We start from the raw sequence: 8,984 nt of genomic DNA on the forward strand, positions 1-8,984 counted from the left end.
ACTCCTAGTCTGTTTAAACTAATACAGTGGGGTTTTCTATTATACAGAACATATTCCTAAAGGATACTGTCAGGAAGTGAGATATTTTGGGTTTTTTTTGTTTGTTTGTTTGGCATATGGAGGTTCCCAGGCTAGAGGTCTAATTGGAGCTACAGCTGCCAGCCTACACCACAGCCACAGCAACGCCAAATCCAAGCCATGTATTCGACCTATACCATAGCTCATGGCAACCCTGGATCCTTAACCCACTGAGCGAGGCCAGGGATCGAACCAGAAACCTCATGGTTCCTAGCTGGATTCATTTCCACTGCACCCTGACGGGAACTCCAAGAAGCGAAATGTTTCATTTAACACAAGATGGGAACCTGTGGTCTGAAGGAGGGAGGCAAAGGTGAACCTGGCTAAAAGATGATGGGAAGTGATGTTGCAAGACCCATCATTCAGATGAAGGGTGGAGGAAGGAGCATTCTGACACTTAATTTCTGAGAAGCTGGTCTGTCAAAGAGAATGAAAGTACCTGATCTGGGCTCCTTGAATGACAAATGACTTCTTACCTTGTCATAGCATCATCTATTTTCTCAAGAAGTCATGGGTTTTATTCTTCCACTCTTGTGGATGCCTTGGCCATTAGCCAGATACTTTCTTTCATCTGGTTCTTTCTGGGCATTTTCAAGATTGTCACTTGAGGTGGTGTGGATATTTGTTGATTGGGAGGGTCTTGGTAACAGGTCCATTTTGGTTTGGAAGGGTTCATTTCTTCCCCACACTCAACCCATGTGGTCCGATTGAACCATCACAACCCTCCATTCAGGGGGGAACATGTGACCCAGGCCTTGGGTAATCAGCATGTGGTGTCCTGCTGGTAACAGTGATTAAGTGATTCAAGGGTAGATCAATCAGAGTGAATCCCAGCACACTTTTGAAGGATCTTCTAGAAAAGAGGCTCTGTCTTTCCCACTGGACTTGAGTCTCAGAGGATGCACAGTAGAGTTGCTGGCAGCCATCCTGCTACTATGTGGTTTGAGAATAAAGTTAATATGAAGGAGAGCAGAGCTGAGAGATGGAAAATGTTTGACCCCTGATAACAGCCACATCTGAGGTCAGCTCTAACTCTCAATTTTTCTATATAAAAGTCAACAAATTTTGATTTTTGCTTAAGCCAGTTTGATCTGGAATGTCACTCTCAAAGTACTTTTTTTTTTTTTTTTTTGGTCTTTTTAGGGCTGTACCTGAGGCATGTCGAAGTTTCCAGGTTGGGGGTTGGATAAGAGCTTCAGTTGCTGGCCTACACCATGGCAATGCCAAATCCAAGCCGTATCTGTGACCTATACATACCACAGCTCATGGCAACACTGGATTCTTAACCCACTGAGCAAGGCCAGGGATTGAATTGAACCTGTGTCCTCATGGATACTAGTTGGGTTTGTTACCAATGAGCCAAAATGGGAACTCTTCATAGGGGTTTATTAAGACTTGTTCTACCCACAGTTTCCTAATATTTTCTCCCCACTATAATACTCCCAATAGATATGATGCTCTTGCAAAGCACAATATCGTAAACAGCTATTCCCAGCTGGGATGTAGATTTGATTCCTGGCCTGGCACAGTGGGCTAAAAGGATCCTGTGTTGCTGCACTTGCAGCGTAGGTCAAAACTTAGGCTGGGGTCTGATTCCTGGCCCGGGAACTCCACATGCCACAGGGTGGCCAAAAGGAAAAATTTTTTTAGGAATCCAGGAGTGGATTCCAGTTTCAGGCCCAGTTGGATCCTAGAGATAAAACAACTTCTTCAAGAAAATTATAAAGCAAATGTGAAAAATGCTAATACTTGGTACTTCTGGGTATGTGAATGGACATTACTTTGTACTATTCTCATAGCTTTTCTGTAGGTTTGAAATTATTTTGAAAAAAAGAATTTTTTTGGCCATGCCTGAGGCATGCAGAATTTTTGCCACAGCAGTGACAATGCCAGGTCCTTAACCACTAAGCTACCAGGGAACTCTGAAGTTATTTCAAATTTAAAAGTTTTTTAAAAAGGAAACCATCTCCTTTCATATTTGTCTCCCTATGCTTGTCATACTCTCCAAATACTTCCCCAAAATGTCTACTAATTTAGCAATCCCAGAAGAAAGAAAGACTATCTTTTCTGATGGTTAGTAAACAACTCATGTTGGTATATGCCACAGGCTGAATCTTTGTATCCCCCCCAGAGTTCCTATGTTGAAATCCTAACTCCCAATGTGATGGTCTTAGGAGGTGGGTGGTGATTAGATCAGGAGGGTGGTGCCCTCATGATGGGATTGGTGCCCTTATAAAAAAGATCCCAAAGGTCAGTGGTAACAAATCCGACTAGCATCCACGAGGACTTGGGTTGGGTTCGATCCCTGGCCTTGGTCAGTGGGTTAAGGATCCAGTGTTGCTGTGAGCCATGGCGTAGTTGGAAAATGCTGCTTAGAAACCATGCTGCTGTGGCTGTGGTGTAGGCCAGCAGCTGCAGGTCCATTTTGACCCCCAGCCTGGGATCTTCCATATGCCCTTCTACCATGTGAGGACACAGTGAGGAAACAACAAATTCAGAAGACAATGAATCTGCTGGCACCTCTGTTGGACTTCTCAGCCTCCAACACTGTGGGCAATAAATTTCTGTTGTCCATAAGCCACCTGGTCTATGGTATTTGGTTATAGCAACCCAATTGGAATCATTAGTCCTTTGAGTCCTGTGCCTTTCTGAGCCAATCACAATGGCTGCAGGTATGAAACGATCTGATTGGTCAGGCCAAGTCACATGTCTGTTCCTAGAACCAAGGGATGGAACCAGATCCTCCAAACCTCCAAGATAGTCAAACCTCAGGAATGGATGAGTCAGCAAAGGATATCAGGATGTCAGTGCCAAAAGGAAGCACACAGACACCCGCAAGACCAAAACAGCCTATAACTCCGAGCTCTTGATCCCAGAAGCCTGCTCAAAGGAGGAGGATCCAGAGACTGAAATGATGAAGGAACAGACATGACAGAGGGTGATGAAAACCAACCTGTTCTGCTTCTTCAAAAAGCAGACAAAGCTTCATAAGTCATATGCTCTTCCAGCAATGCAGGACTAACAAGGGATACAACCAGTTCTGCCACAGGAGGCCCATAAATATTCAATACAGAGGAGGATTAAATTACAAAGATGATACAATTATAGCATGATGAGACAGGCACCTGATCAAGTTTGCAGTGAAACCCATCTTTTCTGAGCCCTCTGTAAGGGCCCAAAGCCCCTTGACATGCTGAGAGTCGTATTACAATACATTCAAATATAGGAGTTCCTGATGTGGCAACAGCAGAAATGGATCTGACTAGTATCCATGAGGTTGTGGGTTAGATCTCTGGCCTCCCTCAGTGAATCTGGGACCCAGCATTGCCCTGAGCTATGGTGTAGGTTGCAGACTTGGCTCCAATCTCACATTGCTGTGGCTGTGGTATAGGCTGGCAGCTGCAGCTTCAATCTGACCCCTAGCCTGGGAACTTCCATATTTCAAGGGTGCAGCCCTAAAAAGCAATAAATAAATAAATAAATCTCACAAATAATTACAAAATATTCAAAATGTATGCAGTAAAAACAAACAAACAAACAAAAAATACCACTCTCCAGGGTGCTATTAACAGCTTGGTGCATATAATGATAATAACAATAATAGAAATAGTAGCTAAAGTGTATACAACATTTACTCAATGTTGTATATTGCTCTAAGTACTTAGCATAGATTAACTCCTTTTGTTACCAAGTCCAGGCTTGTGCTGCTCGCTGCAAAACAGGCCAATAAATCAAGAGAAGAGTTTATGGGAGAAGGAATAGGGACTTTATTCAGAAAGCCAGAGATGGAGAAAATGGTGGATGAGTGTCCCAAAAAGTGAGAATTTAGGCTTCTTTTAAAAGGGGAAGGCATAAAGTCCTGGTTCCTGTCATACTCAGCTGGGGATGTGTTAATTTCTTTCTTCCTGCAGCCATTCACAGGAGGGCCTGGTCAGGAGGCTCCCTGTGAGCTAAACCAAGGTATTTCAGCTTAAAGCTCCTTACATGGGAGGCAGTGTTCCCTGAGATGGGCCATTATGTATAATTTAAGCTTATAGGCAACATCCCTTTAGTGATTAACTTGTAATAGAATACAAAGGTTCTTCCCTATTACAATTTTACCTTCATACTAGAATGATGTGGGCACTATCATTTCCTTTTTACACCTGAGGAAATTGAGCCTTAAAGAGGGAAATAGCTTGCCTACGGATCTCACAGCCAATAAATGAGAAAATTAACTTTAAGCCGGGGCAGCCTAACTCCAGCATACTCTTATTGTCCAGATTTTTTTTTTTCTTTTTAGGGCTGTACTTGTAGCATATGGAAGTTCCCAGGCTTGGGGTCGAATCGCAGCTGTAGCTGCCAGCCTAGGCCACAGTCACAGCAATGTGGGATCCGATCCAAGCCGAGTCTGCAGTCTATACCACAGCTCATGGCAATCCCGGATTCTTAACCCACTGAGCAAGGCCAGGGATTGAACCTGCATCCTCATGGATCCTAGTTGGGTTTGTTAACCGCTGAGCCACAAAGGGAACTCCCTTCCAGATTCTTTTTTAATTTTAATGTTTTTCATTTTAGGGCCGCATCTATGGAATATGGAAGTTCCCGGGCTGGGGGTTGAATCAGAACTACAGCTGCTGGCCTATGCCACAGCCACAGCAACACCAGATCTGGGCTCTGTCTGTGACCTACATCACAGCTCATGGCAAGGCCGGATTCTTAACCCCTGAGTGAGGCCAGGGATGGAACCCACATCCTCACGGATACTAGTTGGATTTGTCTCCGCTGAGCCACAACAGGAACTCCCTAAAGTGTTTTTTTGTTTATTTGTTGATGTAGGATCTAATTCCCAGACCAAGGATTGAACCCAGGCTGCAGTGGTTAAAGCTCTGAATCCTAACCATTAGACCACCAGGAACTCCGCTAAAGTATGTTTCATTTTTTACTAAAAACATTTTTTTGGCCACCCCCACAGCATGTGGAAGTTCCAGGGCCAGGGATCGAGTAATTGTCACAGCTACGACACAGGTCATAGCAGTGACAATGCCAGATCCTTAACCCACTGCACTGCCAGCTGGCATTGAGTCAGAGTAAAAACAGCTAGTTACTATAGCTCTTAAATCTCTTTGAATCTATAGTTTCCTCTGCTCTTTTTTATTTTTCTTATGCTTTATACACAGGGGGAAAAATGTTTGCAATTTTTGAGACTCATTTTGAAATGATGAGGAACTTCCTTGTCAGCTTGTGTCAGGTCAGGGTACCTCCCTCCTCTCCTCATCACCCTATGAAGCAACCCCATCCCTCCCCTCAGCCTTCAGATCCCCACCTTTCTTCCAGGCCGCAGCAGGAAACAAAACAAAAAAATGTGATAAATCATTGAGACCTTAAATGTGGTCAGTAATTCCTCTTTCCTTCCAGAGAAGGCGTTTGGAAATAGTTCCAAGGAGAAAGGAGTTCTAAGACTAACATTGACGTTAAAAATATTTCTGTAATGGGTGGAGTGGTTACCCCTCCCCCAAAGACATATCCACATCCTCACCTGCCCCTCTCAACGGTATATATGAACTTACTTGGAAAGAGGGTCTTTGCATAGTTGGAGCTCCTGCTGTGGCGTCTTGGGAGCACTAGGACTCGGGTTCAATCCCTGGCCCGGCTGAATGGGTTAAGGATCCGGCATTGCCACATGCTTAGGTTGAGACTGCGGCTCGGATCTGATCCCTGGCCCAGGAACTCCATATGCTGCAAGGTGGTTAAATAAATAAATATACAAATAAAATCTTTGCAGATGTAACTAAATTAATGATCCTGGGATGAGATCATCCTGGAGGATCTACGTCCTAAATCCAATGACAAGTGTCCTCACAAGAGGCACACAGAGGCAAAGCCTGTGTGACCACAGAGGCAGAGACCTGTGTGATGGGGCCACAACCCGAGGACGGCCAACAGTCACTAGAAACTGAAAGAGGCAGGGAGCAAACTCTCCCCTGGAGCCTCTGGAGGGAGCACAGCCCTACCAATACCTTCATTTCAGACTTCTAGTTTCCAGAACTGTGAGAGAACACCTTTCTGTTGTTTTAAGCCACCAAGTTGTGGAAATTTGTTATAGTCACCAGGGGAAGTCATAGTCACATACTCAGGCCTCTGGCTGGGAAAGGCATTTTGGAGAAGAGCCCCTGAATTTTTTTTTTTTTCTTTTCTTCTTAGGGCTGCACCTGCAGCATATGGAAGTTCCCAGGCCAGGGGTTGAATTGGGGCTGCAGCTGCTGGCCTACACCACCACAGCAACACCAGATCTGAGCTTCATCTGCAACCTGCAGTTGCAGTTTGGGGCAACGCTGGATCCTTAACCCACTGAGTGAGGCCAGGGATCAAACCTGAATCCTCATGGGGCCTATGTTGTGTTCTTAACATGCTGAGCCACAATGGGGACTCCCTGAATTTCTATCTATGACATCACTGAAATACAGGTGTTGGTCTCTGCCCCTGGTTCCTGACACAGAACTCCTAAATCCCTTGGAATTTCCTGGGTGTCTTGTGTTCTAATGAGGTAACTCTTGGTGGACCCTTGAATGGGGCTGGTCATCAGAAAGACGGAGCCATGATTAGAAGTTTGAATTTTTCAGCCTCACCTCCCCCATTCTGCAGAGAGGGAAGAGGGGCTGGAAATGTAGTTAATAATCAGTTGTGCTTAGGTGGAGAAGCCTCCACAAAAATCCCAGTTCTATGAGGTTTGGGGAGTTTCTGGGTTGGTGAACATGTTCATGAACCAGCAGGTCCCTAGCTCCATAGGGACAGAGGCTCCTGCACTCAGGCACTTCCAAACATCGAGGCTTCTACCTCTCTTCTGTCTGTTCTTCTGTATCCTTTACGTCCATTATATAATAAACTGGTAAACATAACTGTTTCCATGAGTTCTGTGGGCTCTTTTAGCACATGATCAAATCCGGGGGGGGGGGGACCTTGAATGGCAGCCAAGTGGAATGGAAATCGTGAGTAACCAGGGGACCCACGATGTGCAGTTGGCATCTGAAGGGGGCCGGAGGGGGGCAGTCCCGGGGGATGGAGCTTTTAACCTGCGGGGTCTGTGCTAACTCTGGTTGATGTCAGAATCGAGTCAAATTGTAGGACACCCTACAGTTGGTGTCACAGACAACTGTGTGGTGTGGGGGGGAAAGCCCCCGTATATCTGGCATCAGAAGTGCTGTGAATGTGGCAGAGGAGCCAAAGGGAAGGAGAGACGCCCAGGAGGAGCGCACCTTCCTGGCACCCAGCCACGCAGACCATCCCAACTCCTGCCACCTGCTGGGCAGCCCCCTGCAGGCAGGTCTACCTCCTGCCCCTGTCACTTATAAAGTGAAATGTTATCTCACAAAACAACAGGTGAGGTGACTGGATGGGGTCCAAGAGCCAGATCACCCCGGCAGGTGGGGTCCCACATCCTTTCAACCTGCCCTCCTTGTGTCTCTTCACAGTCAGGAGAATAAGTAAACTACAGAGGTCTGGGGCCATCTGCTCCCCAGCTATTCGTGTATTCAAGACATACTTCCTGAATGTGGAGAGCAGACTTGTGGCTGCCAAGGGGGAAGCGAGAGGGAGGGGGATGGACTGAGAGTTCAGGTTTAGCAGATGCAAACTACTCCATTTAGAATGGATAAGCAATGAGGTCCTGCTGTACAGCACAGGGAACTCTATCCAACCACTTGTGACAGAACAGGATAGAAGATAATATGAGAAAAAGAATATATCTATAGGGAGTTCCCGCTGTGGCTCAGCAGAAACAAACCCCACTAGTATCCATGAGGTCTCAGGTTTGATTGGTGGTCCCACTCAGTGGGTTAAAGGATCTGGCATTGCTTTGAGCTGTGGTGTAGGTCACACATGCAACTTGGAACTGCATTGCTGTGGCTGTGGTGTAGGCCAGCAGCTGTAGCTCTGATTCAACCCCTAGCCTGGGACCTTCCATATGCCGAAGGTGCAACCCTAAAAAGCAAAAAAAAAAAAAAAAAAAAAAAAAAAGTATATGTATGTATGACTGGGTCACTTTACAGCAGAAATTGATAAAAGATTTTAAATCAACTATAATAAAAAAATTTGAAAAAGAGACATACTTCCTGAGTGTCCTCTTGGTGGCAGGCTACAGACTGGGCATTCAACACTAAATCAGACACAGGCTTCACAGAGACAAGAGGCCGAGGGGAGACATGGAGGTAAACCACTACAATACTGAGTGGTAAGTGTGCAAGTGGCAGACAATGGGCAGAGTAGAGGGCTTAACTCAGACTGGAGAGGGAGGAGCCCAGAAGGCTTGGGGGTTTGAGGAAGTGGTGTCCCCTCAGCTTCCTATATGATAGCCACAAACCACATGTGGCTTTTACATTTTAAATTAATTTAAATAAAATAATATTGAAAATTGAGGGTCCACCAGCCCCAATTTCCAGTGCCCAAGAGGTACATGCATAGTACAGAACATCTTCATCATTGTAGAAACTTGGATAAGAAGATGCTGGTCTACTGTACTCTGAAAACTACAAGCCACTGATGAAAGAAATCAAAGATGACACAAATAGATGGAAAGATAACCATGCTCATGGATTGGAAGAGTTAATATTATCAAAATGACTATACTACCCAAGACAATCTACAGATTCAATGCAATCCCTATCAAATTACCAAGGACATTTTTCACAGAACTCGAACAAAATATTTTAAAGTTTGTTTGGAAGTACAAAAGACCCAGAATAGCCAAAGACATCCTGAAAAAGAAAAATGGAGCTGGAGAAATCAGGCTCCCGGACTTCAGACTACATTACAAAGCAACAGTTGTCAAAACTGCATGGTACTGGCACAAAGACAGACATATAGATCAGTGGAACAGGATAGAAAGCCCAGAATTAAACCCATGCACTTACAGCCAACTCATCTATGAC

Source organism: Sus scrofa, chromosome 14, assembly GCF_000003025.6.
Source record: "Sus scrofa isolate TJ Tabasco breed Duroc chromosome 14, Sscrofa11.1, whole genome shotgun sequence".
NCBI classification, from domain to species: domain Eukaryota; kingdom Metazoa; phylum Chordata; class Mammalia; order Artiodactyla; family Suidae; genus Sus; species Sus scrofa.